The sequence below is a fragment of the Macaca mulatta genome, chromosome 17, assembly GCF_049350105.2.
Source record: "Macaca mulatta isolate MMU2019108-1 chromosome 17, T2T-MMU8v2.0, whole genome shotgun sequence".
In the NCBI taxonomy this organism is placed as follows: domain Eukaryota; kingdom Metazoa; phylum Chordata; class Mammalia; order Primates; family Cercopithecidae; genus Macaca; species Macaca mulatta.
Window position 1 is genome coordinate 24,931,295 of NC_133422.1, and position 26,487 is coordinate 24,957,781.

Genomic DNA, 26,487 nt, shown 5'->3' on the forward strand with positions numbered 1-26,487 from the left:
AGTTCTTTAGTTTAATTAGATCCCATTTATCAATTTTCGCTTTTGTTGCCATTGCTTTTGGTGTTTTAGTCATGAAGTCCTTGCCCATGCCTATGGAGTAGCCATTCTTTTATTCCTTTATATTCCTAATAAACTTGCTTTTGCTTAAAAAAAACAGAAAAAGAGAAAATCAAGACTTTTCTAGATAACTTTTGAATTGAAGAGGGAGTTGAAATTACAAATGATCTAGAAGACAAAGAAAATTAAAACACATTGTACCTTTGTTATTAAAGAAGACAGAAAAAACAAGGATTTTAGTTTCATCTTAAGAAATTAGAAAAACCATAACAAAGCAATTTAAAATACAGAGAGCTGAAATTAATAAAATGGAACTCTCTCCAAATGTGGAAGTTAAATGAGAAGATTTCTTTAAAAAGTCAATAAAAATAAGAATAATTTCCTTGCAAGCAAGTCTGATTAATGTTGGTGGTGAGACAAAGAGGGAGAACGAGAGCAAGAGAGAGAGAGAGAGAGAGAGAGAGACTGAGAATATATCTTAGATTATGAAACAAATGTGAAGGCACAACTACTGGCCCATAAGAAATCATAATTTAAGTTACTAAAATTGACTAAAAAAGTTGAAAACTTGACTAGAGCAATTAATTACCATGAAAGAAGTTGAAAAAGGTATAAGGACCAGATGAATTTACTGTTGAATTCTGTCTAATTCTTAGAGACCAGATAATTCCAATATTATATAAATGATACCAGATCAAAGGAAAAGAGGGAGGTATTCTCACTTTATTTTGTGAACTCAGTATGATTTTAACATTAAAAATTGATAACGATATAAATAGAGAAAATAGAGAAAACTATAGATATAAATAGTATAGATATAAATAGTATAGATATAACTATAGTATAAATAGAGAAAACTATAGACTAATTTTACTTATTATGTATGCAAAAATTCTAAAAAAATTATTAATAAATGTAATCCAGCAATTACAAACAACTAATAACTATGACCAACTAGGGTTTAGTCAAAGTGTGCAAGCATAATAAAATATAAGGAATTATATTTTATTCCTGGGCATGGTGGCTCATACTTGTAATCCCAGTACTTTGGGAGGTTGAGGCAGGAGGATCACTTGAGGCCAGGAGTTTGAGACCAGGAGTTTGGGCAACACAGAAAGACCCCACATCTAAAAAAAATTTAAAAATTATTAAAAAAAAGAGAGAAAATCTATCAACATAATTCATCACATCAATGAAGAGAAAATTATCATATCAATGTTGAAACATCTTTTGATAGAATTAGCAGCCCATTCTAGATTTTGGTGAAGTATAATTGGTTTAGAATGTCTGGCACATACTATGATTGGTTAACCATAACCCATTTCCAAGCTCCTTTTCCTTGACTGCTTTAATTATTGAGGTTAAGTATGTTCAGTAACTGCTTTCTTGAAGTGAGAGTTTGCCATGTGACTCATGCTCTCTGAAATGTGCTGAGGTTTTTCCAATAAAACTTTTGCTAATCTGATAAAAAGAGATCAGTAGTTGGTGCCACCCCTTTCTCTCTCCTTTTTGCCTTGAATGTGACTGTGATGCCTGGAGCTGGTACAGCCATTCTGCAGCCATGAGGCAACAAGCATGAGGGATAGGCCAACCTACTCACAAATGTATTTCTGTCTTTGCTGAGCTGATACATCAACACTAATAGTTGTCAATTTCTAAATTTCTTGTTTAAATTACAATCAGGTTTCCTATTACATTCAACCAAACACACTCCTGACTTAATCAGAAAGAAGCAACTTAAAACCAAATACTAAAACCCATAACAGTTACCAAAAACCGATAGCAAATATTCTAAGTAATAAAATACAGACACTATTTCAATTCAAATCAAGCAAGAGATACTCCAAGATGCTTTCTTCTGCCATTCTTGTTCAACAATGTTCTTGAAGGCTCTAGGGAATAAAACAAGATCAATTGGAAACACACACACACACACACACACACACGCACACACACCCCAGACACACCAAAGCAAAAGAAGACAAAACTAGTAAAACCCTACCATAATGCCATAAATGAATTTTCTAAAATTCAACTGTAAAGAATGTGGAGTTGTGTTTTTGTGAGTTAATAAAATGATATCAGTTGTACAGCTAGCTGGGAATTCTGGAGTTGGGGTGTATTGTCTAAATCAACTCTGGGACTACTGATAGAACATGCCTGCTCTAGTTCAAATATCAGTTGATTGGACTCTTCAGGACATTGGCAGTAAATCTGGGAATTTCCCAATTCTTTGTTTCCTGTTTGTTGGGGAGATTGGTCTAAGAAAATAATGGGACTATAGAAATTCATCATCTACCTCCCCTACACATGTTTCCCACCCCTGCCCCCAGATAAAAAGTTATCTTGTTCTCATTTGAACTCAATTGCTGATTGTTTTTAGAGTGGAATTTGCATTGTCATAGAATGCTTTTTTTTAATCAATATAAGCAACGAGAAAAAGATAAAACCCTTTTTTGCTTACCATGTGACGGTTTTCTCAGAAAATTAAAGAGTCTTTAGTAAAATCTACTAGAATTAATGCAGAATTTGCTAAAGTGTTCAGATACCAGCTAAATATAGAAAAGCAAGGTCTTTCACTATTTCATCAATACTGAAGTAAAGGTTAAAAATTTCATTAGCTGTAATTGCAAAAACTATAACATACCTATGAAAAAACTTAACAGAATGTACAGCACCTGTAAGAAAATAAACCATTACTTGAACAAATGAAAAATCATACTATATTCATGGATGGGAAGACGTGATATCTAAAAATATTATTTCCCCCAATTAATATAAATTTAAAGCAATTTCAGTTAGAGCTCTGCATTAGGATTCTCCAGAGGGTAGGCAATATATATATCTACACATGTGTATATATACATGTGTGTGTGTGTGTATATATATATATATATATATATATATATATGAGTTTATTGGAAAGAGTTGGCTCAAACGATTACAAGGCAAAGTCCCATAATAGGCCATCTGTAAGCTGGGAAGACAGAAGCTGGTAGTAACTCAGTCCAAGTCTGAAAGCCTCAAACCAGGGAAACCAAAAGTGCAGCCTTCAGTCTGTGACCAAAGGCCCAAGAGCTCCTGCCATGCCACTGGTGCAAGTCCCAGAATGCAAAGGCCAAAAAACCTGAATTCTAAATGTCCAAGGGCAGGAGGAGTGGGAGGAAGCATCCAGCATGGGAGAAAGAAGGCAGCCCGAAGGCTCAGCAAGCCAGCTTATCCTACCCTCTTCTGCCTGCTTTTGTTCTAGCTGGGGTGACAGCCAATTGCATGGGTCTTCCTTTCCCAATCCACTGACTCAAATATCAGCCTCCTCTGACAACACCCTCATAGACACACCCCAAAACAGTACTTTACCAGACATCTACACATCCTTCAGTCCAAACAAATTGACATCTAATATTAACCATCGAAACCCCAACAGTGTTGCATTTGTTTGTTTGCTGGTTTGAATTCAGTAATGTGATGTTAAAGATTATTTGAAAGAGTAACTTTATCTGAGATTGTTAAAAAATATTAAAAACAATTGTGAGAGAGTCTTTCCATTACCATATTTCAGAATATATTCTAAAGTCACTGTAATAAAACCAACCTGATATAAGCAGGATTAAAAGGAATATGGAGCAAAGTAGAGAATTAGAAATAGATTCCACTCGGTAGGAAGAGCTTGATTTATTTAATTAAAGATGTTGGCTCAACTGGTTCTCCATCTCGAGGAAAAATCAAATTAGTTCCTCATTTATATCATAGTCTAGAATGAAATTCAAATGGATAAAAAAGTTAATACAAAAACAGAACAATAAAAATTATAAAAGAAATTTGGAAAGCTGAAAATACTACCCAGGATTTGAGGAAAATTTTCTTAATTAAGATAGAAATCCCAGAATTTATAAAAAGAAAGCTTAACTATACAGTATAGAAAAAGTAGAAAAAGTACAGATTACAAATGCATTTGACAGGTATATTAGGCTGTTTTTGCATTGCTGTACAGAAATACTCAAGACTGGGAAATTTATAAAGAAAAAAGGTTTAATTGGTTCATCATTCTGCAAGTTGTAGGATCATGGCACCAACATTTGGTTGGCTTCTGGTGAGGGCCTTGGGAAGCTTACAGTCATGGTGGAAAGCAAAGTGGGAGCAGACATATCACATGGCAAGAGCAGGAGCAAGAGAGTGAGGTTGGAGAGATCCCAGACTTTTAAACAACTGGATTTCACATGAACCAGCTGAGTGAGAACTCGCTTATCACTAGGGGGATGGTGCTAAACCATTCACGAGGGATCTGCCCCCATGATCCATTCACTTCCCACCAGGCTCCACCTCCACAATTGGGAGTTGTGTTTCAACATGAGATTGTAAGGGACAAACATTCAAACCATACCATTCTGCTCCTGGTTCCCCAAATCTCATGTTCCTCTCACATCTCAAAATACAATCATGCCCTCACAATAGTTCTCTAAAGTCTTAACTTGTTGCAGTAATAACTTTGTTATTACTGAGTCGAGTCTCAACTCAATAACTTTACTGACTAAAGTCCCAAGTCCCAATTCTCATCTGGAGATGAGTTCCTTCCTCCTGTGAGCCTGTGAGATCAAAAGTTATTTACTCCCAAGACACAATGATGGTACAGGCATTGGGTATATATTCCCATTCCAAAAAGGAGAAATTGGCCAAAAGAAAGGGGCTACAGACCTCACACAAGTCTGAAACCCAGTAGGGCAGTCATTAAATCTTAAAGTTCCAAAATAATCTCCTTTGACTTTATGTTCTGCATCCAGGGCACGATGGTTCAAGGGGTGGGCTCCCAAGGCCTTGGGCGGCTCTGCCCCTGTGACTTTGCAGGGTTCAGCCCCCATGACTTCTCTCATGGGTTGGAGTTGTGTGCCTGCAGCTTTTCCAGGTTAAGGATGTGACCTGTCCGTGGATCTACTATTCTGGGATCTGGAGGGCAGCAGCCTCCTCCACACAGCTGCACTAAGCAGTCCTCTGGTGGAGACTCTGTGTGGGGCCTCCAATTTCACATTTTCCCTCTGCACTGCCCTTGTAGAAGTTCTCTGTGAAGGCTCTGTTCCTGTGGCAGGCTTCTGCCTGGACCCCAGTCTTTCTTATACATCCTCTGAAATCTAGGTGGAGGATGCCAAGCCTCCTTCACTCTTACATTCAATACACCTGCAGGCTTAATACCATGTGGAAGCTACCAAGGCTTATGGTGGCTTGTGCTCTCCAAAGTGGGGGCCTGAGCAGTATCTGGGGCCCTTTGGGCCAAGGCTGAAGCCGCAGCAGCTGGGATATGGGGAGCAGTGTCCTGAGACTGCAGCGGGGCCCTAGCTGTGGCCCACAACTAGGGCCTCCTAGGCCTCTGGACCTGTGATGGGAGGATCTGCCTCAGAGATTTCTGAAATGCATTTGAAGCCTTTTCCCCTTTGTCTTTGAGAGTAGCACTTGGCTCCCTTTTAGTCATACTAATCTCTCTAGCAAGTGACTGCTCCACAGCCAGCTTGTATTTCTCTCCTGAAAATGCCTTTTCCTTTTCTACCAAATGGCCAAGTTGTGAATTTTCCAATTTTTTAATGCTCTGCTTCCCTTTTAAATTTAAGTTCCAACTTTAAGTCATTTATGTGCTCCCATATCTAATTGTAGGCTGTTTGAAGCAGACGGCCACTTGAATGCTTTGCTGTTTAGAAGTTTCTTCCAACAGATACCCTGTCTTCACTCTTAAGTTCTAACTTCCACAGATCCCTAGGGCATGAACACAGTGTCGCCAAGTTCTTTGCTAAGGCATAACACAAATGACCTTCACTCTAGCTCCCAATAACTTCCTTATTTCCATCAGAGACTCCCTTAGCCTGACCTTCACTGTTCACATTTCTATGAGCATTTTGGTTACAACCATTTAACCAGTCTCTAAGAAGTCCCAAACTTTTCCTCATCTTCCTTCTTCTGAGCCCTCCAAACTCATCCAACCTCTACCCATTACCCAGTTCCAAAGCTGCTTCCACATTTTCAAGTATCCATATAACAATGCCCCACTCCTTGGTATCAATTTTCTGTATTAGGCTGTTTCTGTGTTGCTATAAGGAAATACTTGAGACTGGGTAACCTACAAAGAAAAGAGATTTAATTGTCTTACCATTCTACAGCTGCATAGGAAGCATGGGACCAACGTCTGCTTGGCTTCTGCTGAGGGCCTCAGGAAGCTTACAATCATGGCGGAAGGCAAAGCGGAAGCAGGCACGCCACATGGTTAGAGTGAAAGCAAGAGGACAGAGGGTGAGGGGAGATGTCTCAGACCTCTAAACAACCAGATCTCATGTGAACTAACTGAGTGAGAACTCACTTATCACCAAAGAAATGATGCTAAACCATGCATGAGGGATCCATCCCTGTGATCCTACCACCTCACACCAGGCCCCACCTCCAATAATGGGAATTACATTTCAACATGAGATTTGAAGGGGACAAACATGTAAACTACATCAATAGACAATGTGTTAAAATCTATATATACAGTGATCTCTTACAAGTTTGACAAAAACATAAAAGGAAACAAAAAAAAGTCCCAAATGGGCAAAAAGATATGAGTAAGTACTATGGAACAGCAGATACTAGGGGCCAGAAACATAGAAAAAAGTGGTCAGGTTTACTAATAGGGAAATGATTTGCTACTGCTTTAGATCCTGCATTAATATGACTTTAGATATGACTTCAGACTGACAAAAAGGAAAAACAATGGTAACACCTATTACTGACAGGTATGCAAGAAAATCTAAATTGCTACTAAAAATATGAATTGTTATTGCCATTTTGAAAAGTGTTTTTTATCTATCACAATTCATTATGATAAAAATACATTTACCTTTCAAACCAGCCTTCTTCAAAATGCAATCTCATAGGAATGTACTTTGTAGAAATAAAAGGTTTAAGTCAAGGATGCTTATTAATGCATTGTTTATCGTGCAAAAATTGGGAAACAAAATGAATGCACATCAGTAAAGGAATGGTTGAATTGTATCAGTGTATCAGTCAGGATTTAATGCAGGAAATAGAAAGTACTCCATGTGTTTTCTGCAGAAAGAGACGTAATACAAGGAATTATAGGGTTACTCAATCATTGGAAGGGCTGTGACTCCTAAAACATCACAGAACTGACCCATTGAGTAGGTCACCACTGAGCATGTGTGATATCATATCTAGGTAAAATGGTGGTGTGTGTGTGATTTTATGAACATGGAGGAAAGTATGGAGTGCTTTATACTAGGTAGTAGACACACGTTATCTCTCTGTGTGTGTGTGTGTGTGTGTTGGGGCTGAAATGAGGGAGGAGAGCAGGGAGGAAGAGGCAAGCAGAGAGGCAAAAAATGCTGTCCTAAACTCAAGCATATATATGATCCCATTCGTGTAAAATTATATTATTTTGCACATATATGACTATGATTAGAGAAATTAGAATAAAAACTAGGATTAGATCTACATCCAGTGATGATATCTACGTTTACTGACCTGGAGAAGGAATAGTTTGTTATTCTAATAGCCTCCAATGAAGCCATATGCTTGTGCAGTCTCCTCTTCCTCTGGCCCTGGGCCTGGCCATGTGACTTGCTCTGGCCAATGGGACAAACGTGTTGCAAGCAGAAGCTTCTATCTGTGCACTGGGCACATTCCTCTTGGAACGCTAGCACCATGTGAAGACATCTGCTGGACACGTATTGCCAAGCTGATAGCACCAACTACCAACATGTGAGTGAAGCCATTTGGACTATTCAGCTGCTAAATGACTGTCTTCACATGAATGGCCCCAGGGGAGAACAGCAGAAGAACTGTCCAGCTAAGCCTTGCTCCAATTGCTAACCGTCAGAATCGTAAGGAAATAAATGACTGCTCTTTTAAGCTGGAGGTTAGCAAACTTTTTCTTCGAAGACCAGAGAATACATATTTTAGGCTTGTGGGCCATATGGTCATTATCACAACTGCTTACCTCTGTGTTGTAGGGCAAAGCCAGCCATAGACAATAAAAAACATGAGTGGTGTGTCTGTGCTCCAATAAAACTTTTATTTACAAAGACAGATGGCTGGTTCACAGCCTGTAGTTTGGCAACCCCCTATTAAATTAGTCAGTTATGCAGCAATCACTGACTGATAAAGAGAAATGTCCATCACATTGTCAAATGGAGAAAGTCAAGTTGTAGAATGATGTATAGAGTGTGATTTTATATTGTCAAAAAACCCTAAAAATAACCCAGAAAACCTCTTGTATATGTGCATGTCTGCATGGATACATATGCATAAGTGAGGATAAAGTTCCAGAAGAATATATGCCAGCCTCTTGACTCTGGATGCAAAGTAGTGGAGAATTGGGTGTAGGCATGGTGGAGGTATACTGAAATGAATAGTTTTATGTTGTTTCATGTTTTACAATGAGCATAGTAATTCTGAACTTTGAAAAAAGTTAAATATAGAAAAATATACGTAAGTGCCTTGAAATTTATATTCGGTGTGGTTGAAGATCACATAAAGCTAATGATGCTGTCCATGGAAGGCATAAAAAATGTTCTCTAGCTCCATCTTCCATCATTACTAGAGGATGCAAGGCCTTTGCTGTAGGGCAGGAGTGGGTGGCTGGTGGTGACAGGAAGGACGTACCTGCTGAGGATGAGCGGTAATTTTCTGTTTGAGTCTCTTTTCCTAGGCTTGGATTTTCTAAAGGTAGAACAGAGGTCTGAAAGTCATAGTCATTGCTTAATAGCCTGGCCATCGAATAATTCACGAAGGCCCTCCATCTTGCTTCCTCTGACTAGGTCTTTTTGGGTTGAGTCTGTTCTTGGCCAACTGCTGCCTTGCCACAAGAATAGCTCACTGAAACAGCAGGGCCTCCTGGCAAACTCTTGCCATCATTACCGTGGGCTGTGGGAGCCTGTGTTATAATTCGTGAAAACGTGTCCTCACTGGAATGTAAAATTTCTTCTTTTCTCTGCAGAAAACCTCTCTTGATTGATCATTTCAGTTGTTGAGAAGGAAATCGTTTATAAGAAGAATCATTGAATAGCATAGCAAGTTTTTAAAAAGCGCTTAATAGCCTCTGGCAGAAATTCCCTATTGAGTCAGTGAGTGTGGGCAAAGAATGTGAGATAAGCCCTTACACAGTGGAATTTTACAGTGAATGCTTTGACCCTCTGACACTTAGCCATCCCCTCACAGAAAGGCCAGTTGAGTCAATCAGGAAGAATTGCTCTCAGGCCCAGATGACTGACAATTTAAACATATTTGGAAACTATGACTAATATACATGGGTGGAGAAATTTTTTGAAGGGAGCTGTTTAAGAAAAACTATTTGAACTAATAGTACTTCACTTAAACACTTATATTAGGCATATGTATGCATATGTATCTCATATACACACATATATGTGCATGTATGTATCATATACATCTCTCTCTCACACACGCACCCCTTATCCTGCAAAATGTTTTAGCAGTTTGATATCTATTATTACATTTAAAGAAGCATATAGATGTTTTTTGGAGACAGGGTCTCACTTTACTGCCCAGGCTGTAGAACACTGGCATACAATCATGGCTCACTGCAGCCTTGACCTCTTGGGCTCAAGCAGTCCTCCCACCTTAGCCTCTCAAATAGCTAAGACCACAGCCAGGCACCATAATGCCTGGCTAATTTATTTATTTTAAATTTTTTTGTAGAGATGAGGTCTCCCATGTTGTCCAGGCTAGAACAGACTTACTGATAATGATTTAAGTCAATGTTTGGTTTAGTCTTAATTTACCTGTATAAGAAAATAATTTCATCAATTGATGATATCATGCTGATGTGACAATAAATTTTGAATAAGTTAATTTAGCTTGACAGTGAACCTGATTCCTATAGACTTCTTGGTGGCAGGGCAAGAAGGAACAAAGCAGGCATGTGCAACTAAGGTGCTAGTTTTTCAAATGCCAGCATGGCCCACAGCAGTGGGGAAGGAGGGCATAAACCACCCTTTTTTGTCCTCTGTGAACCAAAGGTAAGACTCAGGAATAAAATACACAAAGGGAGTTAGAACTACCAAACCCAGGCATACTTTGAAAGGACATGGAACAGAATCCCTTTGAGAATATATTTATTTTTTGTGTTTATTTTTAAAGAAAAAAAAAAAGATAATACCACCATAACCAAAGAGGATTTGACACAGTAAAACTAAAGTGCAAGAATTAGTTTGAGAAAAGGTCTCCCATCATGTGACAAAGGTTTAGAATAAATGGCCTTGAGGACCCTCCCAGGCCAATTTCCTTGATTGTATATTTACATGACAACTAGGGCACAGGGTATCTGGTGTCAAGCAAGCACCACAATCCCTTGGGCAAGATGGCTTCAGTATTGCATCTCAGCTGAGCTTCATCTAGGCTGGTTTATAAGTTAAAAAAAATTACCAGTTGGATGCAATGTTCACTATTGGGGTGATAGGTACACTAGAAGCCCTAATCTCACAATTATGCAATTATCTATGTAACAAATCTGCATATGTACTCCCTGTGTTAATCTGTTCTCACACTGCTATAAAGAACTATCTGAGATTGGGTAATTTATAAAGAAAAGGGATTTAATGGACTCACAGTTCTACAGGCTGTACAGAAATCAAGGCTGAGGAGGCCTCAGGAAACATACAGTCGTGGTGGAAGCAAGCACATCTTCACATGGCGACAGGAGAGAGACAGCGCGCATGAAGTGGGAAGTTTTAACCATCAGATACTGTGAAAACTCATTATCACGAGGACAGCAAGGGGGAAATCCACCCCCAGGATCCAATCACCTTCCACCAGGTCCCTCCCTCAACATTGGGAATTACAATTCAACATGAGATTTTGGTGGGGACACAGAGCCAAACTATACCACCTTCTGAGTCTAAAATTTAAAAAAAAAAATACGGAAAAGAGAGACTGGTTTATGCACTCTCTTGATAATTCAAGAACTTCAGTTCTGGAAATTTGGAGACAGAGGGACTCTAGAATTTAACTTGTCTCGGCTGCTAAGGAGTGCAACCTCTTTCTCAATGCTTTGCTAGGATGAATGACAAGAAGAGTGGCTAAAGTTGGGAGAAACACAGTGCATTAGTTCATTTTCACACTGCTATAAAGATGTTACCCAAGACTGGGTAATTTATAAACAAAAGAGGTTCAGTTGACTCACAGTTCTGCATGGCTGGAGAGGCCTCGGGAAACTTACAATCAGGGCAGAAAGTGAAGGAGAAGTAAGGCACATCTTACATGGAGGCAGGAGAGACAGAGCTCAGGAGAAACTGCCACTTTTAAATCATCAGAGCCTTTCGCTGCCTGACCGCCGCCATCATGGGTCGCATGCGTGCTCCCGGGAAGGGCCTGTCCCAGTCGGCTTTGCCCACTTGGTTGAAGTTGACATCTGACGACGTGAAGGAGCAGATTTACAAACTGGCCAAGAAGGGCCTGACTCCTTCACAAATCGGTGTGATCCTGAGAGATTCACATGGTGTTGCACAAGTACGTTTTGTGACAGGCAATAAAATCTTAAGAATTCTTAAGTCTAAGGGACTTGCTCCTGATCTTCCTGAAGATCTCTACCATTTAATTAAGAAAGCAGTTGCTGTTCGAAAGCATCTTGAGAGGAACAGAAAGGATAAGGATGCTAAATTCTGTCTGATTCTGATAGAGAGCCGGATTCACCGTTTGGCTCGATATTATAAGACCAAGCGAGTCCTCCCTCCCATTTGGAAATATGAATCATCTACAGCTTCTGCCCTGGTCGCATAAATTTGTCTGTGTACTCAAGCAATAAAATGATTGTTTAACTAAAAAAAAAATAAATAAAATAAATAAATAAATAAATAAATAAATCATCAGAGATCATGAGAACTTGCTCAATATCATGAGAACAGCATGGGGGAAACCACCCCCGTGATCCAATCACCTCTCACTAGGTCGCCCCCTCGACGTGTAGGGATTACAATTCCAGATGAGATTCCATTTGGGACCAGAGGATGGGTTTTTTAGGGCATTAGTGTGTCCTTTGTCTGTCATGCCCCTTTGCCAGCATTTGATGGGGAAGGGCCTGACAGAGAACAGAAAGGAGATTTTAATGGGCACACGAGGCTTCTAATTGCCCATCTCTCCAACCTAGATGTGGCTGTCTGCCTTGATATTGTTGGCTTCAGTGAGGCAGTTCTGTGAGGGGAGGCCTTCGATCACATGCAGGAGCAACACAGTGTGTAAGTTAAGCACATGGAGTCTGGAATCAGACTCTTACCAGCTGCATGACTTTGGGCAAATAACATACCATGTTTCAGTTTCTTCACCTATTCAGATGAACATAATGACATGCTTATAGGGTACTTGTAATGATTAAGTTATGTTTCCATATGAAAATACACTATTATAGGCATATAATAATCCAAGTACTGGGCACAAAAAAACATAATTTAAGTACTTAATAAATCATTCCATACATTTATTGTTTCTCACAAAGCATTTGTTGATATCCTTATGGGCAGATAGAGTCAGATCAACACTAACTCCTATGCCAAAGGGTTCATAGACCCTGATCTCGGTTTTTTTCTTGGAATATCTGGGAGGGCATTCATTGGAGGTGTGCTCCCAATTTAAGTGATTGGCTGAATTGAAATAAGCCTGATTATGTGGAAGAAGAAGATGGCAGTCCGTGAGGACAGGCTAGGGAACAGCAGTAACTAAAAGCAGCATTTTGTTAGGCGAATGCTGTACTTGAGGGGCCTTCGACCAAGTTCTGTTAGTGAGACTTGTATTCCCTGCACAAAGGTCCTGCTTGTCTATAACATTTATTCCATTATTATCCAATCATAGAGCCTGATGACAGTCCTTCATTATCCACTTGAGAGGACTTTTTGGCTCTAACAGCATAGCAGAGAACAGGAACCAGCTGCTGATTGGGAAGGGCAGACACATAATCACTCAGCTTGTATTAATGCAGCGCAGGGAAAGTGACAAGTCTGCAGTTCATGTTCTTACAAAGATGATGAGCTGTCTCAAACCAGCAATTTGGCTAAAAAAGAGTCTGTAAGACTCCAAGTAAATTTGTCATTTTATGTTCCCCTCCTCTTTCCTAAGTGTTAATGCAAGTTTGCAGTTGAATTTCAGACATTCTGAAATCTCATTTCCTGGCATTCATTGATGCTACACTAGAAGCAGGATGCTAAATTGCTAAGGACAGTATATTTTTCTTTTGCACCCAAATGAGTCTTAGAACAACATATATGTATACATATACTTTTTCTATTATTCTTTTTGCTGTGACTTTGTAGTCTTCTGACCCATAAGCTATCTCATTTCATTCAGTTCTTGAAATTTTTGGTGAGTCATTGTTACAATACCAACATGACTCCATGGGTGCCCAGATTTTTTTTTTAAATTATACTTTAAGTTCTGGGGTACATGTGCAGACTGTGCAGGCTTGTTACCTAGATATACATGTGCCATGGTGGTTTGCTGCACCCATCAACCCGTCATCTACATTAGGTATTTCTCATAATGCTCTCTCTCCCCTAGCCCCCCATCCTCTGACAGGCCCTGGTGTGTGATGTTCCCCTTCCTGTGCCTATATGATCTCATTGTTCAACTCTCACTCATGAGTAGTGTTTGGTTTTCTGTTCTTGCAATAGTTTGCTGAGAATGATGGTTTGCAGTCTCATCCATGTCCCTGCAAAGGACATGAACTCATTCTTTTTTATGGCTGCATAGTATTCCATGGTGTATATGTGCCACATTTTCTTTATCTAGTCTATCATTGATGGACATTTGGGTTGGTTCCAAGCCTTTGCTATTGTGAACAGTGCCACAATAAACATATGTGTGCATGTGTATAGTAGAATGATTTATAATCCTTTAAGTATATACCCAGTAATGGGATGGCTGGGTCAAATGGTATTTCTAGTTCTAGATCCTTGAGATATTGCCACAGTGTCTTCCACAATGGTTGAACGAATTTCCACTCCCATCAACAGTGTAAAAGCGTTCCTATTTCTCCACATCCTCTCTAGCATCTGTTGTTTACTGACTTTTTAATGAGTGCCCAGATTTTTAACATAGCAGGCAAAATGTCCTTTCCTCTCCTCTCCTCTCCTCTCCTCTCCTCTCCTCTCCTCTCCTCTCCCCTCCTCTCCTCTCTCCTCTCCCCTCCTCTCCTCTCTCCTCTCCTTTCCTTTCCTTTCTCCTCTCCTCTCCTCTCCTCTCCTCTCCTCTCCTTTCCTTTCCTTTCTTTTTCTTTTCCTTTTCTTTCCTTTTTTTCTTTTTCCTTTTTTTTTTGACAAAGTCTTGCTCTGTCTCCCAGGCTGGAGTGCAGTGGCATGATCTCGGCTCACTGCAATCTCCACCTCCCAGCTTCAAGTGATTCTCCTGCCTCAGCCTCTCAAGTAGCTGGGACTATAAGTGCACACCACTATGCCTGGCTCAGTTTTGTATTTTTAATAGAGACAGAGTTTTGCCATGTTGGCCAGGCTGGTTCATACCCCTGGTCTCAAGTGAACTGCTCACCTCGGCCTCCCAAAGTGCTGGGATTACAGGCATGAACCACTGCACCTGGCCAAAATGTACCTTCTCTGGAGTCAAGTGAATGACATCTGATTTTACAATTTGTCCTGGCATTCTTGAGGTTCAGAAAAGACTTGGAAAAAAATATTCAAAACAGAGGGGCTGGAGAAGGAATAAAAAGATATGATGCTTTTGAAATACAAAATTCTATCAGTTGCAAAGAGAAATATTTCAGACTGGGAACAAATCAGAGCTGTCCAAGGGGGGAATTTGCCAGCTGAAAACGATGTTGTGGCAGCTCAGACAAGAGAAAGCAGAGGAGTCACAGTTGGGAGGCAGAGAGGCAAAGTTATGGACATGAACCCGGGCATTTCCTTGAGATAATTCAGGCTTCCAGAGGTGGTCCAAAAGGGTTATAAAAAGACTTGACAGCTTGATGAATGTGGACATCATTTTTTTTTAACAGTGTAAAGAATGGAATCCTATAAAAGAATATTCTAACTAGGAAAAGGATTATCTTTGTGTAGACTAGCTGTACCGATCTGGGCCTTGTGCCACCTGCTGCCAGCTGTCCCTACAATATGCCAGTTTACACTGATGTACTGGCGGGTGCATCAAATATTCCTTTAATGGCAATAGTGATAGTGTGTTGTTTTCAGCCTTTTTTGAGCTTTTTTGCATTTTAAGCACTCTTTTTGTGTTGGGGCTTTGGACATTTATTGGAACTAGTAGCAAGTATGTTCCTTAGCTGAAGGAAGACTGCCATGCACAAGCCCTCTGGCTGCTCCAATCACCTCTGCAGAGCTGTGGCAGGCACGGAGAACAAGCAACTATTTCTTGAAAAGCCTACAGCAGTTCCTTGCTGCTGTCAATAATGGTAATTATAGTTACAGAGCACTGTCCCCTGAGGAGTTCAAAGCATTTTATAGTTGCTGTCCCATTGATCCTCATAACACGAGTGAAACAGAGAGAAGGAGTAAGCATTGTCATCATTTTATAGATAGGGAGGCCGAGATGACTTTCAGTTCATGTGGGGCACATTACGTGTAGAGGTTTTATGATTTCTGATGTGCTGCGTTAATTACCCCATTAAAGTGCATTGCCTCCAGAGCAGCCTTTCTCAATAAGGATCTCAACACAGGGGTATCCCAAAGACTTTGGCTGCCCCAGAATGCAAAGTCATTTAAAGATGATTTAGCTCTTTTTATTTTATTTGTATTTTCACCAAAAAAAGCTGTAGAGACAGTTACTTCACTTGAGCATAACACTGGGCTTTGAGATTACTGGCAGCCAAGGATAAAAGGCAAACATGATGACTTGTGAAGGTCTCTATCTGATAAAATGAAATATGCTGTGAGACAGGGGGATTTTAGGTGTGTGAGATCAAGTGGACAAGTTAGCGCAAGAATAAAGATTAATTTTGTATCTTTCTGTTTTTTGTTTTGTTTTGAGATGGAGTCTCGCTCTGTCGCCCAGGCTGGAGTGCAGTGGGTATGATCTTGGCTCACTGCATCCTCTGCCTCCTGGGTTCAAGCGATTCTCCTGTCTCAGCCTCCCAAGTAGCTGGGACTATAGGCGCCTGCCACTACACCCAGCTTATTTTTAGTATTTTTAGAAGAGACAGGGTTTCACCATGTTGGCCAGGTTGGTCTTGAACTACTGGTTTCAAGTGACCTGCCCGCCTTGGCCTCCCAAAGTGCTGGGATTACAGGCATACGTCACCACGCCTGGGCTAATTTTGTATCTTTTTGAAGCAATCTAACGCCAATCACAAAGAGTGGCTGCTCACTCCCTTGCCTGATGTGGCCTGTTTAAGCCCTTGTCTGCCAGCCAGGAGGACTTGAAGGAGAAGGAGAAAGCCTCCTGGAGCAACCTCTCCATGGATAAAAAAGTTGAGTTGTGTTGCATTCAGTTCAACAGGAGCTTTGCTGGGATAAACATGGGCATGAAAATGTGGAAGATCGTTGTGGGCACTGCCATGTTCTTTGGCTTCACAGCTCTTGTTCTGATCTGGGAGAAACACCGTGTGTGGTCTCATCCCACACAGCTTTGATGAGGAGTGTGGGCATGCAGACCAAGAGGATGCTAGACCTGAAGTCAGTCCCATCCAGGGCTTCTCTGCCAACCGGTACTACAACAAGAACCAGTGGAAGAAGCAGGAGTCTGCTGTTTGTGCATCTGAACCTTGCCTCGTTCTGTCACTGCCAAGCAACTCAGCATATTTACCAGAAACTCATTATGTCAAATAGTGCCAGTGCTAATAAATGAGCAGTTTCCATGGAAAAAAAAGTGGAAGGTGAAATGTGGTTAAAATTGGCATCAAGGGCGTCCTTAAAAGGAACAATGGGAATAAAAAGCTTAAGTGCCACTTAGTTTCTTCAGGTGGAAAGTGGTATCGGGAACATTTTCCCCAGATGTCAGCCTCCATCTTTGTAATATTAGATAATGAAGTAGATTCTTCTTACATCAGCCATCTCAGTCTTCTCCCTGACTTGCAGTACTGCTTGGATGTCTAGAATCCTCAACTGGCCTTTGAGAGCAGTTATCTCAACATGTACCCCAGGGGCAAGCTCAGATCCCCAAGTGAATACTAAATTCCAGAGAGGGTCCTATGCTCACTGTTGTCTACAAGCTTCCTGTAAATCAAGAGCCCTTTCAATGAGTGTTTGACAGCTGAGCTTTCTTTCTTACTTGTACTCTTTACTCTCAGCTGTTTGAGAATAACCCTTCTGAGGGTTGCATTTTAGAGGCTTAGCATCTTCAGTTCTAGAAAATAAATGAGGATGTCACTAACTACCTAAACTTAAGCATTGTCAAAAATAAAATGTTGGTATTCCAAAAGTGGTCAGTAGACCTTGAGTATTCTTTCCAACACTATCTTTGTGTATGACTTAGTCCTTTTTGTGTTGCTATAACAGAATACCACAGACTGAGTAATTTATAAAGAAAAAAATTTATTTCTCACAATTCTGGAGACTATGAAGTCCAACCTCAAGGTGGTGGCCTCTGGTGAGGGCCTTCTTGCTGCATCATCCCACGGTGGTAGGCAGAAGGACAAGAGAACATGAGAGAAGGAAGGGGGGTCAAACTCATCTGTTTATCAGGAACCCACTTCTGTGATAACTAATGTACTCCTCAGATAACTAACCCTGGGTACTCGTGAGCTAACAGCATTAATCTATCATGAGCTAACCACCTTAAAGTGCCACCTCTTAACCCTGTTGCATTGAAGATTAAGTTTTCAACATCCAACACATGAACTCTGGGGGATACATTCAAACAGCAATAAGCAACGTTCACTTCAGCTCAATCTTTCCCAAATATATTTTCATCCACGGTATTTGTGTGTCTAAGAAATGTTGACAGCTAGAAATGAGGCAGAAAAGGAAAATATTACAAATGTTGCTTTAGACAATAGCGCCTCTCAAGCCACTTGCTGCCTTTTTAACCAGCGATAAAATAAAACTTGATTTTACTAGCTATTGGTATTTCTTTGCTGACTCGTAAAGAACTATGAAATGAAAACTAAGTTTTAAAAGCATTGCAGTTAATTGCTGCTGAGTTCAGTCTCTCTCTTTCTCGATCTCTCTCTCTATGTGTGTGTTTTAACACCTTCATATAATTTAGAAAAATCAATCAGGGAGATGAGGAATACAAATATGGGTCTAAATTACTCTTGGCTAATTACAGAACACTGTAATAGACTGATTAGCACAGAGCACTGCAGAGGGGGTTGAGGCTGGTGTTGGACTGCTGGACAGCTGAAGGGACACGGCACAACTGGGTGTCCCATGGTGGGGATGAAGGGGCAGACGAAAGGGCTATGTTCTGATAAAGCCCTTTTTCATTAGTTAAAATCAGTCCTGGCATAATATTTCCTTTAAAGACTGATCCTGTCAAATTGTGGGGAAGGCAGTAGTTTCAGCGATTGGAGGTGATATTTATGCTTTTCATCAATAAATAGACTACTGGGTTTGTGAGGCCTAGCTTCAAGTCCAGTCCTTAACAATATCATAAAATATATAAACTGGTCTTGTGTCCCCCTGCTTCCTCTGTACTCTTTTTCTCCTAGTTGTTTCCTTTTACCATTTACTAGGCTCTCAGTTGTCTCTACTCAACAGGACATGCCTTGCTATCAGTCACACTTTGGGTGTAAATTTAAGCCTACATATTTTCTCCCACAGGGCAAAACTTAGTCCTTGGGGGCCACAAAATCTTTCTATTTTTATGTGTAAATTACAAATATACACAGAATGCACAAACTGAAACACAGTATCTTTATATCTGTGGTATTAAAATTTTATAGGTGGGGACAATTAGGAAAAAAAATCTAAAAGGGCCCCTGGAGGGTGGCACAATAATGAAAATCAGGTTAGGAAACACTTCCTCAGACTGAAAGGCTTTGGCCCAGGTCTAAGTAAGTGGCCATTTCTCAGATGGTCAAGTCTTTGGCAAAACTCCTTGGCAATCTCTCTTTTGGGGGTAAGGAGGTTGAAGAAATTAACTGGGTACCAGTGGCCTTTCTTAGTCACCCATAAGTTGGGAGTGGGGTTAAAATTAGAATTCATAGTGCAGTAAGTCACTCCAGCCCAGGGAATGAAAGTTTTCAGAATCATTAGGAGGAAGAAGAAGGAAGAGAAGGAAGCGGAGGAAGAGGAAGTGGAGGAAGAAGAGAAGGGAGAGAGGAGGAGTGGGGGAAGGGAGCTGCTTGCTGACATTTGGTTTCCTGAGAGGATCATTTATTCCTTTTTTGGCTTTCCTTGGTTGAACATATTTGAGTGATGATGCCTTGGGATAAACTGGTGTGCTGCCGTGGGGGTTGAATTGCAGGAGGTAAATGCTTGTGGTATGTGGTTTCCCTTCACAGAAGTGCAATTCCCTCCTTCCCACTGACTCTCAAATCCAGCTCTGTGATCCTTCGGAGAACAAGACAAAGCTTTTCTCCCCTGGCTTTGGCATTTTCTGGCTTCCTGGCTCCTTTATTTGTTCTCAGTCTTTGCCTTTGACTGAACAAGATTTTGGTGCTTGATCTTGCATCTTACATCAGCCAGGGACATAGGCAGTCAGTGAGTTTTGATAAGTCTTGCAGATAACCAGCTCTTGAATCACCATCAGGGCACCCAAGCAACATAGCATTCATACATGGATTAAATTAGCACCAAACTTTAAGAAATGAAGAAAGAAGTACATAGGAGGTTGCCAACCCGTCACTCTAATTCCTTACCTAAATAGCTAAAACAATCAATAGCAAAGACAATCTGGAAGCCCACTTGGGAAACTAAGGTGATAAATGTGTTGTAGTCCCATAATGGAGGGGATGGGGCTGGCAAATGGAAGCCCTTCTCAAGGGGGTCGTTGGGGGGCTGCCATGGTAACCTCGGCATTGAACTCCTTGTATCTCTTGCCGGTAGGTCTGGAATGTATTGGGCTAATTGGTTGGAACAAGCAAAGGGAAGGGTTCACAGGAGGGTTGTCTGAGGTTCTTCTACAGTGGGTCACATGATCTGAAATCCATATGTGTTCAGGCCACATAAATTTTTCATTGATAGCAATAGCGTGTTGAGAGAGAGTCCCTGGTGGGCAAATGTGTATCAGGCTTGATTCAAACATGAATCAGATACATCCAAAGCCTTATTTCTATCTCCATTTTGGTCACTCATTATTTAGAGTGCCCTGAGTTTATGGCATGTTTTTAGCAGTATTGGACATTAAGGGTTCAGGTTTGCATGATTAATTGCATTGAATTTGGTTTCTACTAACTAATCAATCCATGCCGGCTGGCATGACACCTGGCCAGTTACACAAGGATAATGGAGGACAGATGGTTGGACCCTGTAGCCTATGCATTCATGTAGATCAAACAATTTAGAAAGAACTTTTCTTTTTCCTCAGAATCTTAGTAAGCTGCCCCTTAGAGACAGGTGGCTTACAATTTGTCATCCTTGGATTTTGCATTGAATGCCTAAGGTTGAGTGTGACAGCGATGGAGAGCTAGGGGTTCCTTTGGGCACACTGTCCAGAAAAGGAAGCCGTGAAGCGGTGTGAACATCACTGTATCGAAGCCAGAAACCCTGGTTTCAAACCTCAGTGCTAATGAATTCTATGTGAACATGAGACACATAGAATGTGTCTAATGCACATTCACTTGCATTAGTCACTTGCATCTTTTTGACCCTAGTTTTCTCCTCTGGTAAGTGGAGATAAGTCTTCCTTTCTTAAAGATGAGATTTTGTGTTTGTATGTGAAAGATCTTGGCATATTGTAGGCAGTCAATCGATGCGTAGCTTGACTTTTAAGGAGGCACATGCCAAGTTTTTGTCAGGGATGCAGTTACACAGATTCTCAGGAGCATGCGATGCTGAAAGACTCACGGGAAAGGAGGGCCATGTCTATTTCCTGCATTGACTTAGGGAGTCTCCCTGGTGAATGAAGCATCCTATTCTGTTCCTTGTCTTGCTAATGATCCTGCAGATGGTCCTGAAGAAGCGTGTATCATTTTTACCCACATTGCTTTGGCCAGAACTCAGTCTCATGGCCTCTGCCTAGCTCAAGGTGGGTGGGAGAGGCAGTCCGCCCCTGACTGGGCAGTCACTTCCCAGCAACATCTTCACATTATGGTGGCGTGGGAACATGCATCCCTGCTAATCAGTAAACTGTCACTGACACAGTGCTAAATGCAGAAGATCCTGGCACAGAGAGGGGATGGGTCATGGGATCCTAGGAATTAAGGGGAAAGGAGAAAATATTGGTTAATCTATCAAAAAATTTTTTCTTGTTACAATAAGAAAACAGAACTGTCTGTCTCTAGCACCTGACCTCTTAGCCACTCTTGTAAATGAGTGCTTTAAAGTCACCTGCCTGAGAATAGTTAAAACACCACTTGTCAACCATTTGATTTCTTATTCCTTGTAAGCAGCATTTCAGTGCATTTAGGGACATAATCTACTGGATACAGTGGGACACACCAATACAAAAAGGGATTTTGAATCTGATAGGATTTGAAAGGTAGGTGTATTTTTATTTTCATCTATCATGTGGGAAATTGATAGAAGGAGACATTTCAGGGTCTTGGCTCAAGCTTACATGGCAGATTAATAACCTGTCAGGGAACAGGGCTCAGGAGTCCAACAATCCCAGCCACAGCTTGTGGGACCCATATACTACATGGGTAAACCTACACTTTGCAACTCCTGCACTTAAATGCAGTGTTTTTGTTACACTGGTCATGGAAGGAAATAAATATCTTCTGCTTTAATTCCCCTGCCCCGCAACCTCCTGCCCAAACTTTTTTTCAGGTTGGGTGCATTAACCATAAAACTACTTTTGTGGAAAACAACTTGCCATTTAACTGTGCTGTGTGATTGGAAATTATGACACATCTTCTCCATTTAATGCCCTAGGAAAATGAGCAGTTGCTAGACCTGGAACCTGTAGCAGCAGGCAAAGGCAAGGTCTGGATTAGGTACAGATCATCTGTTTCGCCTTCCTGGGGTCCCAGTCTTCACAGTGTTTTGTATTCCTGGGCATGATACTTTTCTTCATGTCCTCCCTTTTCAGAGTTGAGTTAAAATGGAATTTTCCTTAATGATGGTAGGTGAAAGCAGTTTTCACAGAATCAATTTCAATTTTAAGAGCACCTTGAGGATTACCAGGAGTTTGTAAGTTTTATTGTATTGAATTGTATTGGATTAATAGGCATTTCTGAAGCCAAGTTTCTAGAGTTCAGACTGTCAATTTTTTTTCCCTTTTGGCCTCACTTGAATGATCATAATGGAGAGAATGATCTTTAAGTGAAACTTCTGAATGGCATGCCTTGTCAATGAATGGTCTCTGTGGAAATACAGTCTCCTTTAGCCATTGGAGCCTCATACCATGTCAGGTTGAGAGGTTGGCTTCCTGTGAAGCATTTTCAAGGAATCAGGTGTTTCTTTTGGAGCTACTTGTATTTTCTTCTCAGTGGGTAAAAGGACAATAATGAGTTCAAGTGTATAAAATGTATCCTTAAGTTCAGCTGTCCTAGGGGTTAGTACTTGAGGATAGAAAGTAACACAATGTTTTCTTTGATAAGTGCCACCCCAGAGAGGACACTAGTACCAAATGCAGTGCAGTTGCTTTATAGAAGATTCTTCATTTTCCCTTCCTTTCTTCCTTCCTTCCTTCCTTCCTTCCTTCCTTCCTTCCTTCCTTCCTTCCTTCCTTCCTTCCTTCCTTCCTTCCTTTCTTTCTTTCTTTCTTTCTTTCTTTCTTTCTTTCTTTCTTTCTTTCTTTCTTTCTCTTTCTCTCTCTCTCTCTCTTTCTCTCTTTCTTTCTCTTTCTCTCTTTCTCTTCTCTCTCTCTCTCTTTCTTTTTTTTTTTGGACCAAGTTTCATTCTTGCCCAGGCTGGAGTGCAATGGCATGATCTCGGCTCACTGCAACCTCCACTTCCTGGGTTCAAGTGATTCTCCTGCCTCAGCCTCCTGAGTAGCTAGAAATACAGGCATGTGCCACCACGCCTGGCTAATTTTTCGTATTTTTAGTAGAGATGGGGTTTCACCGTGTTGGCCAGGCTGGTCTCGAACTCCTGACCTCAGGTGATCCGTGGTGCTTCAACCTCCCAAAGTGCTGGCATTACAGGCATGAGCCACTATGGCCAAGGTGATTTGGTCTTGTTGGGCCTGATCTTGTGGTAAGAAGGGATTGTGGGACCTACTCTGAAATCTTCAAGGTCATTTGTGTGTCTCCTAAGGCCAGGCATTCCAAACGTGGTTGTGCATTGGAAACATTTAAGATCTTTTTTTGGATGGGGGAGAGGAAGTTTCTTTCTTGTTGCCCAGGCTGGAGTGCAATGGCACAATCTCGGCTCACTGCAACCTCTGCCTCCCGGGTTCAAGCAATTTTCCTGCTTCAACCTCCTGAGTAGCTGGGATTACAGACATGCGCCAACATGCCCGGCTAATTTTTGTATTTTTAGTAGAGAAGGGGTTTCTCCATGTTGGTCAGGCTGGTCTCAAACTCCCGACATCAGGTGATCTGCCTGTCTCGGCCTCCCAAAGTACTGGGATTACAGGTGTGAGTCACTGCATCTGGCCAAGATTTTTTTTTTTTTTTTTAAACGTAAATTATTTAGGTCCCACCCCTGACAGTATTAACTCTGAAATTTGGAGTGGGGGAGTCTGAGGAATTCGTGTGTGTATTTAAAATGTGCCTCAAGTCGATTCTGCTGTAATCAGTTTCTCACATTTGGGAACTGTGCTAGTTGTCTTCTATTTGCTCCTGGGTCATCTCCTTTCCTCTCTTTGCTCCAGGACACTGATTACATTGAGGAACTCTCTTCCCCTCTGGCTTCTTGGATTTGATCAGTGGGAACCCTCAACAGGAGAGCAGAGGGTGGGAAGATGATGCAGTCATGGTACACATCTCCTGACTCTCCCCACACTCCCCGTGGCGTCTTCATCTCTGTGGGCTAGTAAAATGGGAGAGTTCCCTGATCCCCTCGCAGGAGACGTGTTCGGTTGCCACCGCTGCTCAAACCTCTCGCGGGAGGGGGAGCACTCAGATGGGCAGGTGCAGAGGTTGGGGTGGGCACTTTGGGCTCCGGCCCCATGGTAGTGTCTTGGGGTGGGTGCCTGCAACCCCGATGTTACAATATTTTCTTAGCCTTGCCATGGCTTTAAGTGTTAAACAGCTCATTGGACCCTCTGCCTTTTCTCAAGGCAGAGGGCCGTTGTGACAGCTTTCTGTATCCTGAGCTCTTGCCCAGCGTCCCGGAAGCATCAGGTCACACACAGGCTGGAAGGATGAACGCGAGGTTTTAATGCGTGGTGGAGGTGGCTCTCAGCAGGATGGATAGGGAGCTGGAAGGACGAAAGATGGAGTGGGAAGATGATCTTCCCCGGGAGTGGGCTGTCCAGCAGCCAGACTGCTCTCTGACCACCCTGGCTGAACTCCTCTTGAGTTCAGACGTTCCCCTCCTCTCTCTTTCTCTGGAGCACCGTTCCGAGTTCATCTGCTTGTCTCGTCTCCTCCTCTGCTGGGCTGGAGCCTGGGGTAGGGTTTCTATGGGTACAGGATAGGGGGCGTGGCAGACCAAAAGACCACTTTTTGGGTGCAAAAACAGGAATGCCCGTTCTCATTTAGGGCCACAGGTGTCCAGGCTTGAGGGTGGGGCTTTTGCTGGGGAACCACCCTCTTCTAGCATTTCCCTGTCTCCTGTCCATATTGCTGGCAGTGGCCTTTTACTTGAAGCCACTGCTTCTCTCAAGGGAGCACTGACTTCTTTACTCTCTTCTTCCATTTTCTGATAGCCACTCCCTTTGCTTTTTGAGTCTAGGTGGGAGCACAGCCATCAGCAGCCCAAAGGGGCTCACAGGTCAGCCTTCTGGGGCAGGGAAGGGCAGGGAGCAGCTCTGGAGGGGCACTCAGGAGATCAGGCCCAGACTCATAAAAAGCTACTTCCATTCATTTTTGAAACTTGTTCAAGATCTACAGCTAAGGTAGTAGCTGAACCGGGCCAAACGAGTCTCCTGCCCATCTCTCCAAAGCTGGAGTCTGCTTCTTGTCTTGCTAAGCCCACTGAGATTGGGGCAGGGGCAGGGAGGGGGGCGGTGGTGAAGTGTCCCTCTGCTCCGGCCTGAGAAAATGACAGGACCATGAGGAAATCTGATTTTCCTGCAAGTATGGGAATGGGAGAGGAAAGCATGAAGCCATTTCCCTTTCTTAGAGTAGGTTCTGGATGCTTCCTTTATCCTTAAGGAAACTCTTCTAAATGAACTGAGTCTTGCTTCTTGGAAAAATATCCAAATCATGTCTCATCCTCCTTCTATCTGACTTTTACAGGCTCTGCACTGGTTTGTTGGCAGGTCCCCCTAATTCCATAGAGGCCTTGGTGACACGCAGCCTTCTCTGTGTAGTGCGTGTTTAGTAGTAAATCTTGAGCCATTCAGCGCAGCGTTCCTCCTGGGGTCCAATCAACTCACGCCACCTTTCAGGGAAAAATCACCCAGACATGTGTGACTGGTGTTAAATTAATTTGCGGCCAGTGCTGGCTAATGCATTTCAAAAATGATTTAGCTCTGGTTGCTTCACTGAACATGTTCTCCAGTTTGGATTTCTGTGAATAATAAGAGAAAGGGACGTCCTAGAAATGTGGAGCTGCCTATGTTGATTAGCAGCCAAGTAATTTGGGGCGAGAAAATTTAGGAGGGTCATTCACATGCTTGCCACCACTTCAAATCTCAGTTTTACTGAGAAATAAAGGTCTTTTACCTTATGTTGACTTAGTGTTTCTGAAGAGGGAACATTGCATATTTTGTTGCTAAGTAAAACTCGAAGTTTTCAGTTTCAGATAGAGTATTAAATAAAAAAGATAATTTCTAAAAGATAACTTCTAAAAGATAATCAGAAATTGCTTAAATAATTTCTAAATCATTTTCTCTTTTTTACATTTGGTGTGAAACTCTCCTCAGGAAAGAAGTTCAGGTTCCTAATCCACCTTGAATAGCCAATTTTACTAAGAAGGCCACAAAGACAGGTAAAAATAAACTTTTTCTTCAGTTAGGTTTGGACGAGCCTACAAAAACAACTTAATAGCAATTGCCCCAGGAAAGAACATTATTAGCACAATTTCCATTTTTTGCTAGTCTATAGGTAAGCCTTTAAAGTTTAACAAAAGACACTTGTTTTTTAATGTTTTCTTTTTTAAGAGTAGGAACTCAACTTGATCTTTCATTCTTCTGTATCACTGGGGTGTGTGAGAATCAGGGTGTTAATGGGAATTCTGTTCGCCCAGGAGCTGGGGCCAATCCTCATTCTGACATGGTAGCAGCTTTATTTGTCACCTTCTTTGATAGTGAAAAGGGCCAGACCAGAGGGTGAGCCCTGAATGTGAGCTCCAAAGGATGCACAAGGTGATTCACTGAGATGTGGAA

At 41.6% G+C, this 26,487-nt stretch overlaps 1 pseudogene across 1 annotated transcript; it reads left to right on the forward strand.

Annotated features, from left to right (window-relative positions):
* The first annotated feature begins 11,367 nt into the window (after positions 1-11,367).
* LOC702606 (small ribosomal subunit protein uS15 pseudogene) lies at positions 11,368-11,915 on the forward strand (annotated as a pseudogene). The gene has a single exon (XR_001440764.3). The product of XR_001440764.3 is annotated as a small ribosomal subunit protein uS15 pseudogene (transcript).
* Positions 11,916-26,487: the final 14,572 nt, after the last annotated feature.